General features: G+C 53.0%; 1 protein-coding gene across 6 annotated transcripts in view; it reads right to left on the bottom strand.

The window, feature by feature from the left end:
* The window catches only part of ANKRD11 (ankyrin repeat domain containing 11), a 170,770-nt gene that overhangs the window by 51,667 nt on the left and 95,603 nt on the right, over positions 1–23,500 (bottom strand). The window contains exon 1 of one of the 6 annotated variants that reach the window (XM_079906557.1): positions 4,722–5,257. The exons of the other annotated variants lie outside the window; for them this stretch is intronic. The gene's annotated coding sequence lies outside the window, so the exon portion shown is untranslated. Of the gene's footprint in view, positions 1–4,721; positions 5,258–23,500 lie in introns of those variants that run through there. 6 annotated transcript variants of the gene reach the window in all.

Genomic DNA, 23,500 nt, shown 5'->3' with positions numbered 1-23,500 from the left:
CACGTCCAAGGTGACCGCAAAAAGTGTGTAATTCCCAAACCTGTAGAGGCAATAGAAAGGGAACCGAAGAAGATCTAAAAAGGCAAAATAAGAGAGAAAAAGAGACAGAAAAGTCAGAATAAACAAGTACAATGTGAAAGAACTAAATGTTTATTAAGTACAAAAGTAAGAGGACTAAGAAATACAGCTAAAAGACGAAGTCTGTCAGACTGGAAAGGAAAAAGCAATCCACCTAGCTCAGAATGAGCAAGGGATATCAAGAACATAACAACCTAGAAGGATTTCGAGAGAAGGAGAGAAAAGATACATTGCTTAAATGGTGAGCAGAGGAACTGAGGCTGCTACACGACCCAACCCAGGAGGTGATGAGGTATGTCACTACCTCACAGCAGAGGCTCCTTTCACGAAACACAGAAGACAGCCTCAGAGTAAAGAGCAAAAACTGACACCAGAGGGCAGACAGAGCCACAATCACAGGAACAGGCTTTAAAGCACCTTTCAGTAGCTAACGGGCCAAGGAGACAAGCCCAGCAAACACTAGAACACAAGAGACTGGAACACAATAGCCAGCTTGATCCAATGAGCACATACAAAACATCCCGGTCAGTAATCGCTCAGTGCCCATTCTTTTCAAGGACACAGGACAACTGGTCATGAAAAATGGCCACACGCAGCCCAGAGAGCAGTCTAACATCTGAAAGGACCAACTTCTTATACCACAATACAGTTTAGATGGGGGGCGGAGAGACCACGGACACCTTAAATCTGAGAATTAAGAAATGCACTTCTAAGGATGAGGGTCAGAAAGGAAATCAGAGTGGGAACTAAAAGCCTTCAAAACTGGGGATGACAAAACGCTACACAGTAAACTGGGAAACAGCAGCATAGTGGTTCTTAAAGGAAAATGTATTTATTTTCAAAAGGTATCTCGATAAAGAGGCTTTCAAATCAGAATATACCTCAAAGCACAGAAGGAACATGTGATAAAGGTAATTACACAAAACCAATAGAAAGCAAACGTGTAACAGAGCCCAGACAAAGTCAAAGGAGGATTTTCTTCTTTTTTTGTGGTACGCGGGCCTCTCAGTGTTGTGGCCTCTCCCGTTGCGGAGCACAGGCTCCGGACGCGCAGGCTCAGCGGCCATGGCTCACGGGCCCAGCCGCTCCGCGGCATGTGGGATCTTCCCGGACCGGGGCACGAACCCGCGTCCCCTGCATCGGCAGGCGGACTCTCAACCACTGTGCCACCAGGGAAGCCCCTGGATTTTCATTTTAATGACCCATAAAAAAGGCAAACTGAACGGCACAGGACGAGGTACTCGTGCAACAGGAGAGCATGAAGGCAGGACCAGAAAGGGCGGCTCCGTGGGCAGGAGCAGGGGCAGGAGGTCTCTCTGTGGTCCACGCAGTGGATAAGACAGGGCTCACTGACACGGAAGGCGGCAGTCACTGACTGTAAAGAGGGGATTCTATAAAATTAATAAGTATACATTACACACTCGTATCAGGTCAGTCAGGGTCAGCCAGAGACACAGACACACATACTAAGAGACTTACTGCAAGCAATCAGCTCGCAGGCCGGCAAACACGGCCCCTCCGTGGGATCAAGCCACCTTTACTCCAGCCACTGACCACTGGCCACGGGGCAAGTGCCCCACAGCAGCACCTGGACCACGTGGGCTACCTGGGCCCCAGAGCCTGCCACACACAATGCATGCATGCACACGTGTAAGCACACACACACACAGAAGATGTCTTTTCTCGGCAGTGAAAACGTGGTGTTGTATGCTTTATTTTTTCTTATCAGTATTTCCTAACTTTCCACAATGCAGAGTATTGCTTCAGCAGTAAAGGTTATTTCTAAAAAGAGAACAAAAGAGATGCCAGCAGCAACCTACTTGCACTTGGCATTAGGAGAGGACTCAGCTGTTCACACTGCAGTACCTGCAGCCACTGCGGGGACCCCTAACACCTGCTCATCAGGCTGAGGGAGCGCCTTCCGTTCTCACTTTGTACTGTTTTTTATTGTGAAGGGGTATGGAATTTTGTCACTTTCTTTTCTTTTTTTTTTTTGCAGCTTTCGAGAAGATCTTACGGTTTTTCTTTTTTATTGCGTCAATATGGCACCTTACAGCAATTGATTTTTGAATGTTAATCCAAATGTGAGTTTCTGAGATAAACCCTACCTGCATTATTATCCTTTTAAATTGCTAAATCAATTTTGCTCCAAAGCAAGGATTTTTACAGCCATATTGACGTGGGAACTGGCTTGTAGTTTTCTCATCACATCCTCCTCTGATTCTGGTATCAAGGTTATCCTGCCTCACGGACAGGTGGAGAAGCCTGTGTATGACAGACATTTCCTGTTCCCTGAGGGGTGGTAGAAATCACCAGTGAGGTCACCGGGGATTGAAGGTCTCTTTGTGTCAAGATTTTAATTAAAAATTCAATTTCTTTAATAGATACAGGGCTACTAAGGTGATCCATTTCTTCTTGAGTGAGCTTAGGTAGTTTCTGTCTTTTAAGGAATTTGTGCATTTCATCTAAGTTGTCAAATTTATTGGGATAAAGTTGTTCATAACATTCCCTCATCCTTTTAACAGCTACAGGATCATAGTGATGTCCCCTCTCTCATGCTTCATATTGAAAATTTGTGTCTTCTTTTTTCCCTGATCAGTTTCACTAGAAGTCTATCCATTTTATTTCTTTTCAAAGAACCAACTTTTGGTTTCACTGAATTTTCTCTATTGCGTTTTCAAAAATTATCATCTTGATAGGTAAAAAGAGCATAGGACAAAACTCTACTCCTGTTTGCCTTAAACACTCTGAGCAAACTAAGAAAAGAAGAAAACTTCATCAACCTGATAAAGGGAACCTACTAAAACTCAACAGTAACCCACTGAACTGTGAAAGACTGCACACACCAAGAGTGCCCACTCTCAAGACTTCCCTTCAGTACTGGGCTTCAGTACTAGACAGTGCAGTAAGACAAGAAATACAAGGTACACAGAATGGAAAGGAAAACGTAAAACCGTCTCCACTCACATGTGATAAACATAACCACACAGAAAATTCTATAGAATGTGTTTTTTTTTTTTGCGCAGTACGCGGGCCTCTCACTGTTGTGGCCTCTCCCATCGTGGAGCACAGGCTCCGGACGCGCAGGCTCAGAGGCCATGGCTCACGGGCCCAGCCGCTCCACAGCATGTGGGATCTTCCCGGACCGGGGCACGAACCCATGTCCCCTGCATCAGCAGGTGGACTCGCAACCACTGCGCCACAAGGGAAGCCCGAACGTATTTTTTTTTTTTTAAACCTATCACAATAACTGAATTTAGCAAATATGTAAAACAGGTCGCTACTGTAAAAAAAAAAAAAAAAATCAATTATATGTATATGCAGTACCAACCAACATTAGAAAACTGAAATTTTACAAAAGCAAGATGGGGGCTTCACTGGTGGCACAGTGGTTGAGAGTCCGCCTGCCGATGCAGGGGACACGGGTTCATGCCCCGGTCCGGGAAGATGCCACATGCCGCGGAGCGGCTGGGCCCGTGAGCCATGGCCGCTGAGCCTGCACGTCCGGAGCCTGTGCTCTGCAACGGGAGAGGCCACAACAGTGAGAGGCCCGCGTACCGCAAAAGAAAAAATAATAATGAAAAATAAATAAATAAATAGATAGATAAAAGACGATTACAATAGCACCCCGAAATTACTTAGGGATAAAATATGTGCAAGTCCTCTCTAAATACACGTAACATTCCATGTTGTTAAGATACTGATTCTCTCCAAATTCATCTACAGACTTAACACAGCCTCAATCAAAATCCCAGCTGACTTTTTTTTTTTTTTGGTAGAAACTGATGACCTGATTCTGAAATGAACATGGAAAAGAAAAGCACACAGCGTAGCCTCAGCAGTGTTGAAAAAGAGCAATGTGGAAAGACGTACACTACCTCATTTCAAGACTTACTACAAAGCTACAGTCATGAGGACGGTGTAACACTGACCTAAGGGCTGACATGCAGATCAGTGGGACACAACGGGGAGCCCAGAAATGGACCCACATATACATGCAGCTAACCTTCAGTAAAGGTACAGCCACCGCGTGGCAAACAGTCAGCTGGTCGGCAGGTGGTGCTGGAATAACTGGATATCCTCACGTGCAAAAAAAAAAGAAAAAGAACAAAAACAAAAAACCTTTAACCTTATACAAAAAGGATCTCAAAATGGATTGTAGAACTGAATATAAGAGCCAAAACTACCTAACTTCTAAAAGAAAACATAAGAGAAAATCTTGTGACACCGGGTTAGACAAAAATTTAAGACCCCAAAAGCATGAAGTATCGGAAAAAAACTGTTAGCTTGGACTAAAATAAAAACTTTGGCTCTTCAAAAGATACTTGAGAATGAAAAGACAAGACACAAACTGGGAGAAAATATTTGCATGACATAAATCTGGTAATGGACTTGTGTCTAAAATATATAAAGAACTCTCTAAAGTATAGAATTAGAGAGGATTCTCAGTAAGACAACCCAGTTCTTAAATGGACCAAATAAAATTGATATGAAGGAATAGATACTTCACCAAAACAGCATACAAGGAACACACACACACACACAAGGAAAGACAGTCAACATCATTTGTCATTACAGAAACAGAAATTAAACCCACAACAGTATACCACTAGAATGGCCAAAATTAGAAAGAACGACCATACCCAGTGACGGTGAGGCTACGAGCAACTGGATGGACTCTCATTCACTGCCAGTGGGAACACAAAATTGTACAGTCACTTTGAAAAACAGTCTCACAGGTTCTTTAAAAGTTAACCATTCCCCTACCGGAAATCCCAGCTCTGGGCACTAACCAAAATGAAAGGAAAACACAGGCACAGTGTCTGTACACAGCTGTTCATAGCAGCTCTGATCATAAGAGGTAAGAACTGGAAACAGTGCAATGTCTGTAGACATTGACAGGTGCTGCATGGAACCCATGGGATGGGCGCTGAGTGGAAGGATGAATGGAGCGGTGTGGCTCCGTTCACAGCAAAGTCTAGAGAAAGAAAACCTATAGTGACCAAAGCACACCAGTCGTCTCCTGGGCCCAGGGGATGGGACGAAGGTGTTGGCTTTGAAGAGGCACTTTGGGATGACAGCGATTTCTGCGTCAGGATTGTGGTGGTAGGAACGTGGCTCCGATGATTTGTTAAACTCTGCGCACTGTATACTTAAAACTGGTGCATTTCGTTGTATTTAAACTCTGTCTCCACAAAGCGCTCAAAGAGCTGGGGCAGGAGAGGCTCTGAAGACAAAGGTCCAACCACTTCTTTAAGAGGACTTTTGCTGTGGAGGGGAGCAAAGAAACAGGGTATAAGCTGGCAGTACAGTGGGTTTGGAGGGTTCGGTAAAGAAGGGGAAAGGACAGCAGCTTGCGTGCCCATGCGCACTCCAGGCTCAGCCCTCCAGCGACAAGCAGGGGGCTCGGGGAGGGGGTCTCCTGGAAGCCCCACAGGAGCGGGAGCCGGGGTCCGGGGCACAGCAGAGGCCCGGCCGAGGCCTGGGGGGCTGGGAAGGAGGCCGCCTCTCTCAGCTCAGCAAGTGAATGGCTGGTGCTACGAGCACACATGCAGTCTCACTTAAACAGGATCAGACCACAGCTCTTAGATGAAACATCAGATATAATCTCTTTAACATGTCTGCAAGTTACATTCAGCACATCTGGGTTCTTTCCATGTTTCTGCCGTCACAGACAACGCGTTCCTGACACGTGCCCAGGTGCACACGTGCGTGTTTCTCCGTGGGAGCAGAGTGTATGATTCCAGCACACACACGGTCCAGAAGAGGCAAATCCTCGGAGACGGAGAGCAGGTGGGTGGCTTGCCCGGGGTGGGGGGTGGGGGGGCCATGACCAAGGGGCGTGGCTTCTTGCTGAGGTGGTGAGAATGTGCGCAGGCAGCCGTGGGGACACAGAGGCTAGGCGGGGCTGTGTGGCGTGCCCACTGTATCTCGGCAAAGCTGTTACCTTCTTCAAAACTAACCATGAGACGAGGGTCCCTAGAGATGGACGGGTCAAAGAGACAGGGCCTTGCGACAGGTGGGCCACCGCGCACCTCGGCAGAGCCCCGGCGCCCGCAGCCCCTGCCATCAGGGCCGCCCCGCCCCGGGGCCGTGGCCACCTCTGCCCCACCTGTCGGGACCACACGGCAGCTTATTATCTTCGGAAAGCCCAAGGAAAGCCCAACTCCGGCCACGCCACTCCTCAGCACGGATGCCTCCCGTGGTGGCCCGTCCACCGAATGACCCAGCCTGCACGCCGAGCCCCGCCGGGCCGCACGGGGTGCCAGGCGCTCAGAGGAGCACACTGGGTGGCTACCCCCACCCCACCCCCGGACCCCAAGCCTCTTTCACGCCCTGCGGCTGCTCAGCAAAGGGGACCATCGGAACCAGCTTACTTTTAATCCCGAGTTTGGAGGAAGGAGGTGGAATGATTAAACCTTCAGTATGGAAATACTACTGTTACAGGGCTTATTTACTTCACGTGAACACACACGTAAAGTTATAAAACAAGAGAAAGTAAACAGGAAGCTTCTACCTGTCTCTGAAGAGCATCTCGAAGGGTCATAAGCATTAGCAGGAAGACTCCTCACAAACGAACACCAGTCCCGGGCAGCTGGACGGAGCAGGGTACAGATAGCGCTTCTAATGACAGACACACGGCCAACACAACGGCACACCCGGCGGCACTGCGACGCCACAACAAGGCCCTGAGCGCGCTGCCAGGCCGGCAGGATGTGCGGGGGGCCGGGCGTAGCCTCCTCAGCTGGGCGCCCCCCCTGTAAGGACAGGCAGGGCCCCGCGCCGCCCCCACCGGGGGACAGCCCGCCCCGCCCTCACAGTGCACCCGCCGCGTCATTTCACTGCTTTTCAGTAACACGTGGCACAGTGGCTGAAACACACAGCTCCCCTCCCGCACGTCTTGCGAGGCATATGCATCTTGAAGAATTAACCTTACGTGCAGCAAACAAAAAAATGCTCTTGTTGAAGCACAGTATCTCACCCTAAGATTTGACAGCGTCCTGCTGCCTGCTCCCTCTGAATTTCAGTGAAAGGAAACTCTGAGAAATGACTTCATGACTTCATGAATATTAGACAAGTCACCAAATGCTTAAGAGGCTGAAGACGGTCAGTATTTCAGCAGGCGGAGCCTGGCCGAGCAGCACCGACCCTGTGAGGCAGCCGGTCTCCTGCACCAGCAGCCCCAGCATCAGGGAAGGTGCCGGGGCCACCACAAGCTCGGACAGAGGGCCGGGTGGGCCCGGGCAGCCCACCGCGGGGCTGCAGGAACCAGGTGGTTGATCAATCTGCAGCTGTTCTGTCATCTAGCTGTGGCGGGGTGACATGGCAAGGTCCGTTCTACTTCCTTTAAGAATGAAAAGCCCTGGTGGCAGGAGGGGGCAGTGGGGGATGGACCCTCAGAGTTCCAAGGGGTTCAGAGAGCAACGCGCTGCAGATTCACTAGAATACATGAAGGAAAGCTCGGGGTCGCAGTTTGTTTCCATCTAACGACATTAGAAAAATCTAAAGGTTACCAAGTCTTCCCAGGCAGAGGGACACTGGCTGTGTGTGTAGCTGCCTGTGACCCCAAGGCCAGCACCAAATCTGTGGCCGAGGCCACCTCTGCCCCACCTGTCCGGACCACACGGCAGGGGGTCTGGGACCCCCCCCCCCAACCCTTTCACTCGCTCCCAGCTTCCTCCCAGCCCAAGTGGGCCTTGCTGCCACCCTCGACAAGCCTGCAAGGATGACACACACAGGAGCAGCCACAGCAGGGAAGAGCTGATGGTCCCACTTCTGGGATTTTAAAAGCAAAGGTTTGTTTTTGTTTTGTTCCATAATGAACAAAAGAAAACGCAAAGATGCTTATTTTTACTTAGTCTTGGAATACGCAGAGACACACTGAGGGTGGGTGGTTTCTTAAGGACCGATTCACCATGAGCACTCGTGCTCCACTCAATGGGAGGCAAGGTCCCTTGTGGAGCTGCCTCATGGAGCCATTAAATAACCCCGAGCAGTAAGGAGACAGGGAACAAACACATCATTCTCATCCACAGCAGGGAGATCCGTGACTTGCCCAAGATCACAAGAAACGGAACCCAGAGAAGCTGCGAGGCCTCTCCTACCTAATCCCTCCGCACCCGGAGCTGGTGTGCACTGGCCTGGGCAGGCCCAGGGCAAAGACGACAGCCAGACTGACCCCGCCCACTGGAGGGACGGCCCCACCCACCAGAGGGACACAGCCAGTGTGAGCCTGTGTGGTGAGCTTTTAATAAATAATTCAAGGCCCCTCATGTTACTACTGCAGAGAGCAAACAGACGACTGCAAAAGCATTTGGAAAACCTTACCATGAGCTGGGGCTGCTTTTCACTAACAAAGCACAGTATTTTTTTTATTCTCAAGTTTCTGATCCTTACCTTTTAAAAAATATGACATTATAGATTGCAAATACCAGTCTGTTGTGAATTTTTTAGAAGTATTCATTATTGATTCTCAACAACTCCACATGAGACGTCTCCTGTGAAGGGAGTGAAATGGAAACTTCCAGTGATGAGCACAGGCTCCCCAGGCCGCCATCGACTGGCCCCGGGGACACTGGCTGTCAGCTGACCTTGGTCAGAAGAGGAAGCAACCTCAGGAAGCTGGAAGGAGCAGAACAGGCCTTACAGCCAGGACGCAGTCAGGAGTCAGGAGCACGTTCCCGGAACGACACTGCTGAGTCAAGGGCCAGCTCTGTGAGAAAGGCACAGTGCAGTTTTGGGGACCTCCCCAAAAGGACATTTTGCACATAATAAACGTCAAGAGAAGCCAGGGTGTCACCTCCCAGGGCTGCTCCGAGGCCCTTCAGCCATCATCTCCAAGGGGTCAACTCCTGGACCCCTGGTACACTGCTGGTGAGAACGTACAACAGTACAGCTGCTGTGCAAAACAATATGGCAAGGCCTCCAAGAGTGCAACTGAGAGTCACCATGTGACCCAGCAACTCCACTTCTGCGCATACACCCTCCCCCAAACGAGAGCAGGGTTTCAAAGCGATATTTGCTCCGCCATGTTCACAGCAGCATTACTCACAAGAGTCAAACACAACATGGAAGCAACCCAAGTGTCCGTCGACAAATGAATGGATGGAAAAAAACGTGGTTTATCTCTACAATGGAATATTCATTATTCGGCCTTAAAAAGGAAGGAAATTCTGCAATATGCTACCACACAGACTTCAGAACACTGAGGACATTATGCTCAGTGAAATACGCCAGTCACAGAAAGACAAATACTATAAGATTCCACGGATATGAGGTCCTTGCAAGTGTCAAACCCACAGAGACACACAGTAGAGGGGATGACAAGGGGCCGTCTGTAACCGCTGGCATCACAGCCGATCCCGGCCCGCCTCCTCCCCCCCCCCAAACAGATGGCCCTCTCCTCCTCAGAGGGGACGCACAAACGCCAGGCAAAGGCCCGCTGTACCCAAGCCCAGGTCCTCCGGCCCCAGGTCCTCACCAGGGTGACCCCTGCAAGGGAGGCAGGAAGGGGCCATGCCCGTGACAGAGTAAACCAGGGGGTCACCGCAGCCAGCCCCCTGGACCCCTCTTTGGGGAGGGCCCACGGCTGTTCCTGCTTGTGGCGGCATCTGGGAGGGCAGAGCGGAGAGCACGCCTTGCCGGCACTCCAGGGGAGGGGGGCCCTGGGGTGGGGCCGACGACACCCCCACCCTCCCCCAGCAGCCCTCCCCCAGCAGCCCTCTCCTGCTCGCCAAGCTGGAGGCTCCATTCAGGGAAACCTTCCTTTCTATTATTTTTGTAAAGAACACTGGGGTGATGGGACTTCCCTGGTGGCGCAGTGGTTACGAGTCCGCCTGCCAGTGCAGGGAACACGGGTTCGATCCCTGGTCCGGGAAGATCCCGTATGCCAGGGAGCAACTAAGCCCGTGCGCCACAACTACTGAGCCTACGCTCTAGAGCCTATGTGCCACAACTACTGAGCCCACACGCCACAACGACTGAAGCCCGCATGCCTAGAGCCCGTGCTCCGCAACAAGAAAAAGCCCGCACACCGCAACTAGAGAAAGCCTGCACGTAGCAATGAAGACCCAATGCACCCAAAATAAATAAATAAATAAAATGAATCTAAAAAAAAAGAACAACACTGCAGTGAAAGTAACGAGAAGCAGGAAGTCTTTATAACACAAGTCAGGCATCATTACTATGCTCAACTTCTGACATCTATCTTTAAAAATGGTCCTGTGGACTTCCCTGGTGGTCCAGTGGGTAAGACTCCACACTCCTAATGCAGCAGGCCCCGGTTCAAGCCCTGGTCAGGGAACTAGATCCTGCACGCCTGTGACTAAGAGCCCAAGCAACCAAGTAAATAAATAAACATTAAAACAAAAACCCAAGCAAAAACCGGTCCTGTGGCTAGTCCTTTTCCTCCTGTGAGACCAGGCCCACTCCCACAATCACAGGCCCCCGGGGGCTTCCCCAGGCAGGGCGCCCGGAGCTATGTGCCCTCCTCGAACACCACCAGGGACAAGCACATCCACAGCCTTGGGTCCCAAAGACCGCCACCCCCACCCCTGTCCACCGCTGGTTTTAGCGACGAAGAAACTGAGGGATCAGATACAACTTTTTTTTTTCTTTCTTTTTTTTTGCGGTACGCGGGTCTCTCACTGTTGTGGCCTCTCCTGTTGCAGAGCACAGGCTTCAGTCGCGCAGGCTCAGCGGCCATGGCTCACGGGCCCAGCCACTCCGCAGCGTGTGGGATCTTCCCGCACCGGGGCACGAACCCGTGTCCCCTGCATCGGCAGGCGGACTCTCAACCACTGCGCCACCAGGGAAGCCCCAGATGCAACTTTTAACCCCTTATCATGGGTCGCTATGAAGGGCCGAGCTCTTGCCCACGTCAGCGCGGGTTTCACGTCACCCACACCCACTTCCTGCTTCTACGCGTGTGTAGCGCAGCAACAGCACAGGCGGCAGTGCAGGCATGCCTCGGCCACGGGTACCGGGCTTCCACGCTGGGTTCGTCACCGACACCTGGGAGCGACCTGGGTAAGACCTCCCCGTAACGACTGTTCCCGTGGGCCTCGCTCAGAGGTTCTGTTTCAGCTGAAGCGGGTGTTCAGAAAGGTCAGAACACGCAGCACCTGGAGCCGCCTCGGCTTTACCAGCAGGGGTACCTGCGTGGACATTCTCTAAACTTCATCTCTTAAGCAAGAGCAGCCAGGCCCAGAGGCTTCCGTGCTAGGAGGGCGCCGCGCCCCCGCCCCCGCTGACACCAACGCTCGCTCCCTGCAGGTCTCAGAAGGGGATGCTCTGAAAGCCCCAGAGGGTGAAGAAGAAAGGCAGCCTCGGACAATGGACAACCAGACGGCCTGACACCAAGGCACTTTCCCGGGGCAATCGCCAGCTTAACTACCTGGACACAGGGTGCCGCCTGCAGCCAACTTCACAGCCATCAAAGGTGCCAGGAGCGCTCTGCCCGAGACGGGCGCTCGCGGCCGACACTGGAGAGCACGCGGCAGGCCTGGATGCCAGCCTCCTTGACCCACCAAACTCCACGTCTCTCTGAGAGTTTTACTTTTAGGGTTAGTATCTGCGCCCCCCTCCTTTTTTTAGACTAAGATTCTGGAACATTGTTCACAGCCTTTTAAACCTCTGCTAGTAAAACACAAGAGGACGGGCAGCTGAATGAGGATGCAGGTGCCATCGACTCTGCTTCTCCGGAATACCGCAGACGACCAGACACGGCACACACGGGGACAACAGCGACCGGATTACGCGACCCTCACAGGCAGCACACGGCACCCCCTCCACCTGCAACACAACACCCGCCCAGCTGTCCGTCCACAGGCAGGAGTCGCGTGTCCCGCACACGAGCCCTTCTCCGCGCGTCCTCTGCTCCACGCGCCCCGAGGTCCCCACAGCGCCACTGCCCGCGTCCTCCCTTGAGGACGCCTCCGGAAAACACAGCCTAGAAAGCAGACCACGGGCGCAGCCCACACATACCACCGTGCTGCCAGGAAGCGAGTGCCAGGCGCCGAGGGCTCAGGATTCTTTCTTATTTTCAGCAAAGACCAAATAAGATCACCCAGGAGCCCGCTGCTGCGGACACCGCACCAGACCTTCCCTGACAAGGGCCTCCCACCTCCTCCCTCGGGTCCAGCGTCTGGACAGTCCGCTAAGCCCACACCCCGAGGCCAGGCCGCCAGAACCCGTCTTTGTGTTTCAGTGCCTTCTATGCCACAAAGGCCACCGTCCGCCCCTCCGCCCCTCATCCTGAAAGTGTAGCTGGAAGGTAATTTCGCAAGCGCCACCTGCATCCACCTTCACACCCACAATGAAAGGCACGGCACACCCTCAGTGGTGCAGAGAGGAAGATGGGACGGCATTCAGCACGGTTTTGCGTAAAAGCTACAAAATCCCGAAGTGCGTGTCACAGATGCCAAAACAGCATCACGGACTTTCGTCACCTGACCAACAAGCCTGGCGTGAGCGGCACTGGTGCTGTGCAACGAGACTCTAGAGCTGCGTGTCTTAAACCAAAGGCCCACAGGCCTGGGCCCGCCTCCTGCCAGCGCTGGCGCTCCAAGAATTCCCACCCCTCTGGGTACAACAGCAACACAGCATGAATGGCAGTGAAAAGGCTTCCAGGGACAGCCACCCTTGGGCAAAATGAACTGCACACAGCCTAGAGTATGCATGTCACCAACATTCAGCTGCCTCATCTAATGGACAAGGGCCCCCTTTGCATGCGCACGCGCGCGCACGTGCGTGTGTGCGCTGAGGGGCTATGGAGAGAAGAGGAACAGAGTCACATACACCAAGAACTCCCACAGGAGAGGCCCAGGTAGTGAAGCATGCTGCTCAGCTGGCCTAGAGCCTGACCCACATGGCAAGGCCCGTGGCCGGCCTGGGGCGCCCTGGGCTAGGCCTCCCAGGGCCATGCAGCCCACTACGGCACAGACTGAGTTATTCCAAAGCTGGGCGCCCTGCCTGTGCTGCTCAGCACCAGCCACCCACCTCTTCCCTGAAGACCCCCTTGGGCCTTGCCTTCTTCCTCCAAGTCTGAGGCCCTCTCCGCACAGGTGGGGAGCCCCGCCTGAGGCCCACCCAGGCCCCAGGGCACACCCCCATAGTTACAGCTGAAAACACTGAAGGTGTTATCTTCTTTGGTTATACACAGGTCAAATCCCACCGGAAGGCTCCACCCAGCAGCACCAGGGCAGTGTCCCGTGTCTATTTAGAACCAAATCAAAGAGATAACAGTTGCAAAATGAAGCACAACGCTGAGCCCTGAAGGAAATGAAACACAATAAATATTCACCAAACGTGACCCAAATCCAAGCTGGGAAAATATATCTATCGATATTTCTTTAAGACATACAATATTTCCAGGCTAAAGAATTCTGGTCAGAAATAGGTAGATTGTCGGGATTTCCATGGGGGCGCAGTGGTTAAGAATCCACCTGCCAATGCAGGGGACACGGGTTCGAGCCCTGGTCCAGGAAGATCCCACATGCCGCGGAGCAACTAAGCCCGTGCACCACAACTACTGAGCCTGCGCTCTAGAACCCGCAAGCCACAACTACTGAGCCTGCGTGCCACAGCTACTAAGCCTGCACTCTAGAGCCCGTGAGCCACAACTACTGAGCCCACATGCCACAACTACTGAGGCTGCACTCTAGAGCCCATGCTCTGCAACAAGAGAAGCCAGCGCAATGAGAAGCCCGCAACACCACAACGAACAGTAGCCCCCCACTTGCCGCAACTAGAGAAAGCCCGCCTGCAGCAACAAAGACCCAACGCAGCCAAAAATAAATAACTTTTCAAAAACTTAAAAAAAAAAAGGTAGATTTTCATTCCAACGTTTTTCACTCACTCTACAATCTGAAGCATTGTACAGTGAATGAAAAAATCTCTAAATTTACCTTGTAATTTGACAATGCGTACAAATTTGTTAATATGCTTAAATGCCAGGCAAGGGTTAAGACAGTCTTATTAAGTTTTGAAATCTCTTTTAAAAAAAAAAAGAAAGAAAGAAAAAGAAAGAAAGAAAGGAAAACCACGCTTACGTTGTCTACAATTCTATGTCCAGAATTTAGGGAAATCAACCCAAAATTTCTTTGCATTCTATTAAATTCACATGCAATCTCTGTGCCAAGCCTGGCTCAATACTTCTACACACCAAACAGCCTACACTTACTTCCGTCACACACCCCAGCATAGTCTGGGTAACGGGCCACCAGGTTCCCACCCCTGCCCATCACGGAGGGAAGGGAGCCTCTTCCCCAGCGCCTGGGCCCCAGAGGTCTCGGGGGACACTCCGGGCAACCCACCAGCTTTCTGTCGCTGCAGTGACCTGTGGCAGGACCAGCGGAAAGACCACCCAGGTGGGGTGACCTTTCGGGAGGGCGGGGTGTCTGCCGGCCAAGAGACCCTGCAATGCACGGTGGCTACCAGACCTTCTGGAACTTGCCTTCCCAAACACCCCAAGCTCGTGCGCATTGTGCTTGCCCCCAACTCCTCCCGCTCTGCGTCCGCGGACACAGGGGACTGTGCTCAGGGGAGCCCAACACAGCACAACCCTGTCTTCATGACAAATCGGCTGCTACTTGCAGCCCCCAACCCAGCCCCTTCCCAGCTGGGCCACGTGCTCACAGGTAGGCCAGGGGCACTTAACGGGACAGAACCCACGACGTCAGTTTAACAGAGCAAGCCCCCGGAGCTGGCCCCCCAGCTCCGGGCACCCCACATGCCAAGCCTGGTCCCAGGAGGCTGACCCTGGGGAGGGCCAGACGGAGGGCCTTTGGCCTCTGCAAGCTGCGCTGTTGTGAAGAACTCGTTACAAACGTGGAAACCACCCTTACCAATCTGGCTGTACAAACTCAGGCCACAAATACAAACGCTGGCCTGTGGCCAACCAGCGTGCAGCCCAAATCCCTCGCCCCCCCGACCCCACCGGGGCCCTCCACCAGGAGACCCAGCAGAGCCCACTGCCACCGTGGGCCTCCCGATGACCAGGGGCACCTCACTCCCGGCACCGTGCGCAGGGACACTGAGAGCACTCAGCCCGGCCCAACATCCAACGTGACCCTGGGGTCCCAGAGTGTGCGGGCTCCCCAGACTCACGGGCCGAGGCTGAGTCCAGGGTCCCTGCTCTGCAGAGCGAGCTTCCTTGGGGGCCAAACCTGAGACCGCCCTGCACGGCAACCCAAGGAAACCAGAGCGGGCTCCGGCTTTCAAAACATACCCCCCAGAAGCGTGGCTGCCTGAGGCAACCCACGGTCCCTGCACGCTGCCTTCAGTCGTGCCTCCCCGCCCACCAACGTCCTGATGATGTCCGGTGGCCACGCACATGCCACGCCCCCATGCCACCTCCCTCAGACCCCAGTCCAGAGCTTAGAAAACACCTCCTAGACACACATTGTATGCTACTACTCACTCCTTATTTTGGACTAAAACCAGTTCTCTTTGAGGGAAGTAACATTAAAACAGCAGTCCAAAGCTAGAGAGCACTTGTAAATTCCCTGTTTCATTCATATGGAAGCAGACAGACTTGCCGTGTGTTAGATGTTCCTCATCTGCTACTGGGCACCCCCCTGGGGCCCAAAAGTGAGCCCCACATGGAGAGATCTCTCTGGAAGATGCTGCACCTGCAGCAAATGTCTCTGTCTACCAAGGGGCTGCCCTTCCCTGGCTCCCAGCTCTGTTCACAAGGCCTACGTTCAGCGGTGTCGCCAACAGGCCCTCAAACCAGCTTCCAACATCCCTTTCAGCACACATCTTGTCCAGGCGTCTCTCTTCAGCACTTTCTCTTGCTCTCAAATTAATTTCTTGCTCAACAGGAGAATTCAGAGCAACGGATGTACTGTACAATGCTTCAGAGCAGGATGGCAGCAGAGCGCCCTAGCGTCTTCCAGGAGGACGCGAGCACTGGCGGGAGATCCCCTGAAGGCCTCCCTCAGCCCCCTCGGCCCTGGCAGCCCACGCCGGACTCGGCAACGTGAGCAGGCACCCCAACCTCCACGGGCTTCCCCAAAGAGAATGTGACTCTCTCACCGCCAAAGGCTCCAGTCACAGCAAAGAGCAGAGCAACATGTCCACTCCTGGCGTAGCCTGAGACAAACACACGCACACACAAACCTAAGTGCTCGCGTCTGCAGCTGCACGGTTCACAGTCGCCAAGGGGAGGAGACGATTCAGGGGTCTGTCGACTCACGAATGGATCACCAAGATGTGGGTACTGCCACACGGTGAACTATGAGTCGGTCACAAAAAGGAACGGCGGCCGCTACACGAGATGCGGGTGAACGACAAACACGATGCTCGTGGAGGCTCCCAGACACAGAGGACGTTTATGGGCAAACGCACAGAGACGGGAAGCGCACCAGCGGTTACAGGTGACGAACAACATCAGGAGGCCCTCATGGTGCGGCCGCTGTTCTCGTGTCCCGGCTGCGGTGCTGCATGCAGGGAGCCCAGGACACACACACATCTAGGTAAACAAGGCAGTCTGAGTGTAATCAGGGGATTTGACCGAAGCCGGTATGCTACCCTGGCTGTGATGCTGTCCAGTTTTGCAAAATGTTACCGTGAGAGAAACCAGGCCAACTGTACAAGGCTCTCTGTGTTATTTCCTACACCTGCATGTGACTCTACAAAGATCTCAAGAAAATCAACACACACACACACACACACACACACACACACAAGCCACAAGGAGCCAGCCCATCTCAACACCCAGGCACCACGAGCGCACAACCCCCAGCCCCACCGATAGGTCCCAGGTGGGGTCTGGAGCTCTGAGAGGCTCTCGTGAGCAGAAAGCAAACCTTGTTTAGATTCAAGCATCAGGAAGAGCAGGGAAAGGGAGGGGCCGTTTCAATCAGGTGTGGTGAGAAGGGACTGGTGGTCAAAGTGCTATAATCAGTAAAACCAGTTTCTCTCGCTTTGCAAGAATCCGTGTGCTTGGGCTTCCCTGGTGGCACAGTGGTTAAGAACCTGCCTGCCAACAGGGACATGGTTAAGAACCTGCCTGCCAACCTGCCTGCCAATAGGGACATGGGTTCAAGCCCTGGTCCAGGAAGATCCCACATGCCACGGAGCAACTAAGCCCGTGCGCCACACCTACTGAGCCTGCGCTCTAGAGACTGTGAGCCACAACTACTGAGCCCACGTGCCACAACTACTGAGCCCACATGCCTAGAGCCCGTGCTCCGCAACGAGAAGCCACCGCAATGAGTAGTCCACGCACTGCAACCAAGAGCAGGCCCCACTAGCCGCAACTAGAGAAAGCCCACGCACAGCAACGAAGACCCAACAATTAAAAAAGAAAGAAAGAAAAGCAGAATAAAACGATTAAAAAAAAAAAAGAATCCGTGTGCTCCATCACAGGCTTTCTTCTCAGGGCTCAGCACACTCAAATGAAAGGACCTGCATCCCAGGGTGGCCAGCGTGCATCCCCACAGCAGCTCTGAGGACATGCGTACAGCCGTGGGGGCCCACGTGGAGACGTTTCCCGAAGGGCCTGTTGCCACATCCGGCAGTCCGATCCGCTCCCTGGCCTAAGGGTGCTCGTGGGACAGCAGCTCCTGCCCCCAGCCCAGGGAGCGATGCCGAGTCTCCAGGTGGTCCAGCCATCACCCTGGAGCCCCTCAACAGCCGCTGTGGGGTCTCATCGGCATTCCCACGCCCTACAAACCGGGCCATACGCAACGCCAAAGGTGGGTCACTGAAAACCACTTTTTCAAAAATCCTATTAAAGCTCTAAAGGTGAAACCAGAGGGATGATGGACTCACGAACGCAAAGGCAGGAGTGAGGGTCTGCACGGAGCCCAGGGCCCCTCCCACCGACTCCTGCCGCAAACTGAAGGAACACGAAGACCACCAATGATGGCACCTGACTCTCACGTAAATAAAAGATTTTAAATTCAGTTCTGAGAAAAATTACCACTAGAGTTCACACCCTTATGAGGAAAAAGCAACTACATGCATTGCAAGACAGACCATAACACTCGAAGTCTAAGGAAAAAGCCCTGCACGCCGTCTGTGGGCCCGCAGCACAGCGCCAGCAGTCTGCAAGGACGGAATCACTGACACCAGCCACTCTCACCAGCCATCGCTAGAAGATCCAAGGGAAAGGTTTTAAGTCTTTAATTATGAGACTTACTACTGAAGTATGTGCAGGTAAAGTGATATGACATCACAGATTTACTTTAAAATACTAAAATTTAAAAATTTTTTAAAAAGAAGGAAAACAAAGACGTACACAAGCAGGGGAAGAAAGAGAACCAAATGCTGGTAATTGCTGAAACTGTACACAGACTGTGTATGACTGTCTCAGGTTCTGGGAGTGTTGGGAAACGGAAGGTGAAATAAAAATGTTACCTTTACGTGTGCCGTGAGACCGCACATGCCGGGGCTCCTGACAATGCGCCGTCCACCCTCAGGCGGCGAGAGCTGTCTGTCCATCCCTAGACTTTTCCTGAACGACCCAGTCACCTTCAGAGTCATTCACAGAATGGCCGCATGCACGCTCCTCCACGCACGTGCACACGCATGCACACACACGTGTGCACGCCTCTGGAGGACCAGAGAAACCAGTCGATGTTCTCACTACAGGAAATGAACTCTGAGGTCCCAGCCATGCCCTCCCTCAACATCACAACCCTAAAGGGCTCTCCTGCCCCGCCACCAGATCACGGGCAGGGGACAAGGCACTGTCACACAGTGTGGGTGGAGAAGGCCTTCAAAGGTCATTCGGTCTAACCCAAAACAGTTCAGTTACTTTCCCACGATCCTAAAGCAAGCTAATGGTTAGCCTGAACAGAAAAACCGTACTTCCAAAATCCCACCAAAATAAGTCATGTGGATGTGAGGTAAACGACAACACCCACATCACGTCAACCCTGGGTCTGGGCCGCCGGAACCCTCACGGGCCAGCCCTGCGCGCCGCAGTGGCACTGACAGCAGCGGCCGCAGGAGTGTGTTCTGGTCCCTATAACACATGCGTGGACAAGTGGCACCTGTACCTGCCATGGGCACCACGACCACGGCCATGCTCCCCCCAGGGGCTTCCTGGAGAGCAGGAGGAGGGTAATCTGCAGATACGGGAACCTCAGTTGCCAAGTCCAGGCGCGTAACTGGGGGCGGGGGGGAGGGATGCTGAACTGCCCTCCTGGTCACGGGGCAACACCGCGGCCACCGACAGGAGACATGGCCTTGCCAGAAACCAGCCACTCCGGAAAGAAAGAAACTGGTGCGAGACCATACCAGCACCTGACATTTGTGTTCCCATGAGGTGCTTCACTTAGCAAAAATCAAAACACTGAGTAACTCTCACGTTCACCCAAGAGCCACAGGCAGCTCGGAGCACACACGTGTCCAGCTGTCTGCACACCTCTTACAGTGACCAGATCGACACGGTCAGTACAGTTACTTGTGATGAAGTCTGTTGATTCCATGCGTTTCACAGAAACAGAGGTGGGGCTCAAGTCTCGGGAGGTGGTACCAGCTGGGCAGGAGGCCTGAGTCCCGGCCCAAGCGGCCTGACTGCCCATGCAGGCCCATCAGCCTCTGGAGGAGAGCGTCAGGGCCTCTTCCCCGCCCTGGACAGACGCCTTCGCGGCAAGCAAGCACCTGCTGACCTAGGACACGTCCCCGAGGGCGCAGTGCTCCCCGACCAACCTCCCACCTTTCAGCCACAGACACCTTTTCTCCATCCCGTGCCAGAAAGGCTGAACCAGGACATGGGGCACCCAAGTTCAGGGTCTTGAAACTAAGGGGGCTCAGGGTGAGCTCTGCTGCCACCAAGGCCCTCACACCTGTCCATCCAGACCCAGGGGGCACACCAAAGGTGACCACTCCTGCTTCCCGGCAGGGCTCTACGCGTTCCCATCTAAAAAGGAGGGCTGTGCGAGCCATCCCCCAAACCCCTGCCTACTTCCAGCCTGCGCTCTCCCGGCCTCACCCACGGGGGTGGAGTCGGCTCTCTGCCGGGCAAGATGCGCGCCTCTGGTGGCTAGGGCTTCAGGGTCCGAAGTTCCCCAACGTGCTCTCTCACCCCTTCCGTTCCCTCCCCAAGCCCTCAGGAGCTCTCTGGAAATCCCTTTCCTCTGAACTTCTTCTATTAACCGTGTTTACTATTAGTGTACTTATTTAGATACCTGTAGTGCTGGTATTTTATGTCTCATTTCATGAACTAATCTGTTGAAGCATGAGAATCCGGGGCCTCAAAAAGTACTTAACACGGCACTTAACACTCAGCAAGTACTCAAGAAAAGAACCACTTGATGACTGAAGGCTACGCAACACAAGTCCTGGGTGCCGGTCCTCTTGGACCCTCTTACTTCTTTGGGCTTTGCAACAAACTTAGACTGATACATGGTCGTTTTTCTACCTACACTTCTACAAAGCTGCAGCGAGAGACTCATTTGCTTACAAGTGAATGATGGGGGCAGGGGGTGCAAGAAAGACAAAACTTGTAAATAATTATTTTACTGGTAACTGCCTTCACCTTCTCTCCTCCCCGTGACATCCTTTAAACATAAAAACTCTGTAAAACACTAATATCAGATTTTGCAAACGTAAGAGGATTTTAACAGAAATCCTCCAGATCTTGTGCTTCTGATCCTAGACATTCTCTTCACCAAGTAAGGCCCCTCGAGAGCAGGGCCCGCAACCCTGGCCGCCGTACCCATCTGTGAGCACGGCTCCAAGTGACAGTGCTCACTAGCACACACATCGCCGTGGCCACTTTTGTTCTGCACCAACAGAGGCTCTTCGGCCAGCAAAGCCAACTGGCCCAGACGGAAGAGCCTGCCGGGCCTGCTCAGGGCTGCCTTCCTCAACGCAGTTCCGTGAGAGAATCAGACACCACCGTGTGTAATGAGCTAACTTCTCCGTATGCTTCCAGACCATGCCATCCAGGCAGCACCCTAACCAAGAAAACCATCACTCAGGTCATTCGGCTTAGATGAGAAGAGCCCTTCAGGAGCTTCGTCCGGATAAGGCACGGGCAAACACCTATCCTTTCACGTTTACAACCACATGATTAACATGTATACATGCATGTGTATAATGATTTTACTGGAAAAGTAAGCCTACCATCTTGATCACAGTGATTTAGCCCCAATTCTTGATACCAATTTCAAATCACGACACTTAAGCTTGACCACCATAATGACCTCCATAGAAAATCACAAAAATGTAGAGCTTAAGAAGATATCAAACTAAGTTTGTGTGTTATTAGGCCACAGATAAAGCACGTTGAAAATAACAGTAACAGGATTATAAAGCCTGGTTAACTAGCATATTTTCTCAGGCTTTCTTTAAGACACTGGTGTACACAAAGATCCTGAATATTAACAGGCCAAGCAAAATGCATCTAAATTTATTCATAAGCCTGAGCTATAAGCCTAAAAATATGCAGAAACAGTCGGAGCTCAGAAGTGGCTAGAAGCTCAGAGAGGCTCAACCAACCCACCGCTGAATCACTTTTATGAGGACTACGCCCCGCTGAGCCTCCGTGTGCACAGCACCCCCGGGGCTCCCCGTCACGCACAGGGCAGGGACCACGCATGCCACAGCCTCTGATCTGTGGCCACCCCGCTGTGGTTAGGAATCACTTGTGCGACAAGCACAACGTGGGAAAGCAGAGCACGGGAGAGGAGGTGCAGTCGGGAGACACAGGAGGACGGAGGAGGCATTCTTAGGCGCTGTTTTGGTTTTTTTCCTTTGGCACATGTTTTTTTGGGAGGGGTAGTGGGTGGGGAAGGATTGTGTAAAGTTTAAAGTCTGTTCAGAACCAGATCATCGTGAAGGGCGTGGACGGCACCCAGGAGTGTCGAGGCGGCCGTGTAGCCACAGCCAAGCCCAGACCCGGGTGGGGTGGCGGCGCTCACTGAACAGCATCACTGAGAACCCTGGTGCTCCTTGACAATGACCAACACACAGAGACAGACTCAACGCGGGGGCTCATCCGTGCCCACCAGTGTCCTTAAAACAGCTGGCCCCAAAACGTGCAAAGGCAGGACATGTCTGGAAAGGCTTTCCGACTGGGTACAGGAAGGTGGGGCAGCTCCCACACCTGCCCCACACTAGCCATGAGGCAGTTCAAGGAGTGCCTGCAGTCGGCGGGGCACATAGGGGGACTAGCAGTTTCTAAGTGAAGTGGAAAAAAAAAAAAAAACAGATCAAATGTCAACAGTGAACGGGGCTCCCAATATGACCTGAACACTGAACGTGGGGTTAGGAGGCCGCCAGACCGGACAGGCACAGCCTGGACGCGCTGACCAAGCACTCCAGACGCTCGGCCTCTGAGCAGGGCAGGCCGCTGCATCGCTGCTGGCCCGGGTGTATGTGCGGTGTGCGCACTCACGCTTCAGGAAGCGGGAACCAAGGTGGAGGGCAAACGAGGTGTCATTTGTTTGTTCCACTCACATTGTAACTGTTTTCAGTAACTGCCCAAGAAGTATTCATCAAAACTTTTTGTAAATACAGAAAAACAAAAAATTTAGAAAGAAACCTGCTACAGACGCTTGCCATTTCACAGTTTCCTCATGGCTCAAAAACATACACTTTCATCTTTATTCACCAAACACTGCATCTCGAAACTACTCAATTCAAGTCCAAATATAAATGGGTGTATAAAAAACTCCTCCTTTCTACCAAGAAATTCACTCTGAAGAGATGTTATTTCTGGCACCCCAGGTGCAGAATGCCAATGCGGTTTTAGCTCCTCTGCTCCCAGGTTGCTCGAGTGCCACGACCTCCAGGGCCGGGCCACGGGCTATTCCAGGGCCCTCATGGCCACACCTGCGTCCTCGGGGGCCCCGGAGGGAGGCGCTCTGGGTGGCGGAGAGTCAGCGTGGGTGCTGGAAGCCAAAGTCGTCTTTGCTGAAAGGCAACGACCCGGTGCACACGGGCTCACTAGCAGGCAATCTAGAGAAGATGACCGCAGCCGTGAACAGGGCACTGAACTGACGCTGCAGGTGCCGCCCAGCGTGCTTTCCAGGGAGGAGCACAGAACCCGGGAAACACGCCCGCCAGTCTCCATGCCAAGTGACCAGCACGAGGCCTGGTGTCTAAAGGAGGAGAGAGGCTGTGAGGTTCTGGCCCCAAACGTCCCCCTAGTGACAAATGCCCGCAGCTCCCCTGCGCGGGCTCCAGAGGAGAGCTCGGCACAGACACGCCAAGCCCGGCACTGACGGCTCCCAGGGCCCAGCCCCGAACAGAGGGCAAGCCATCAACCTAAACAGCAGGGACTGCAGGAGGAAAGCCACCGAGAAACTGCCAACACGCCTGGGCGTGCGGCCCGAAGGGGCAGCGCCTCCCACGCTGCATGACCCCAAACCCTAAGCCATCAACAAGAAGCCACATGTGACAAGCGTTCTGCCTATAAACCAGGTGCGAGGACTCCATGGGGTGACCCGCTGCCAACTCT

The sequence above is a fragment of the Stenella coeruleoalba genome, assembly GCF_951394435.1.
Source record: "Stenella coeruleoalba genome assembly, chromosome: 20".
Lineage (NCBI taxonomy): Eukaryota > Metazoa > Chordata > Mammalia > Artiodactyla > Delphinidae > Stenella > Stenella coeruleoalba.
The sequence above is the reverse complement of the archived record's forward strand: the minus strand, read 5'-3'. Positions and strand labels throughout refer to the sequence as shown.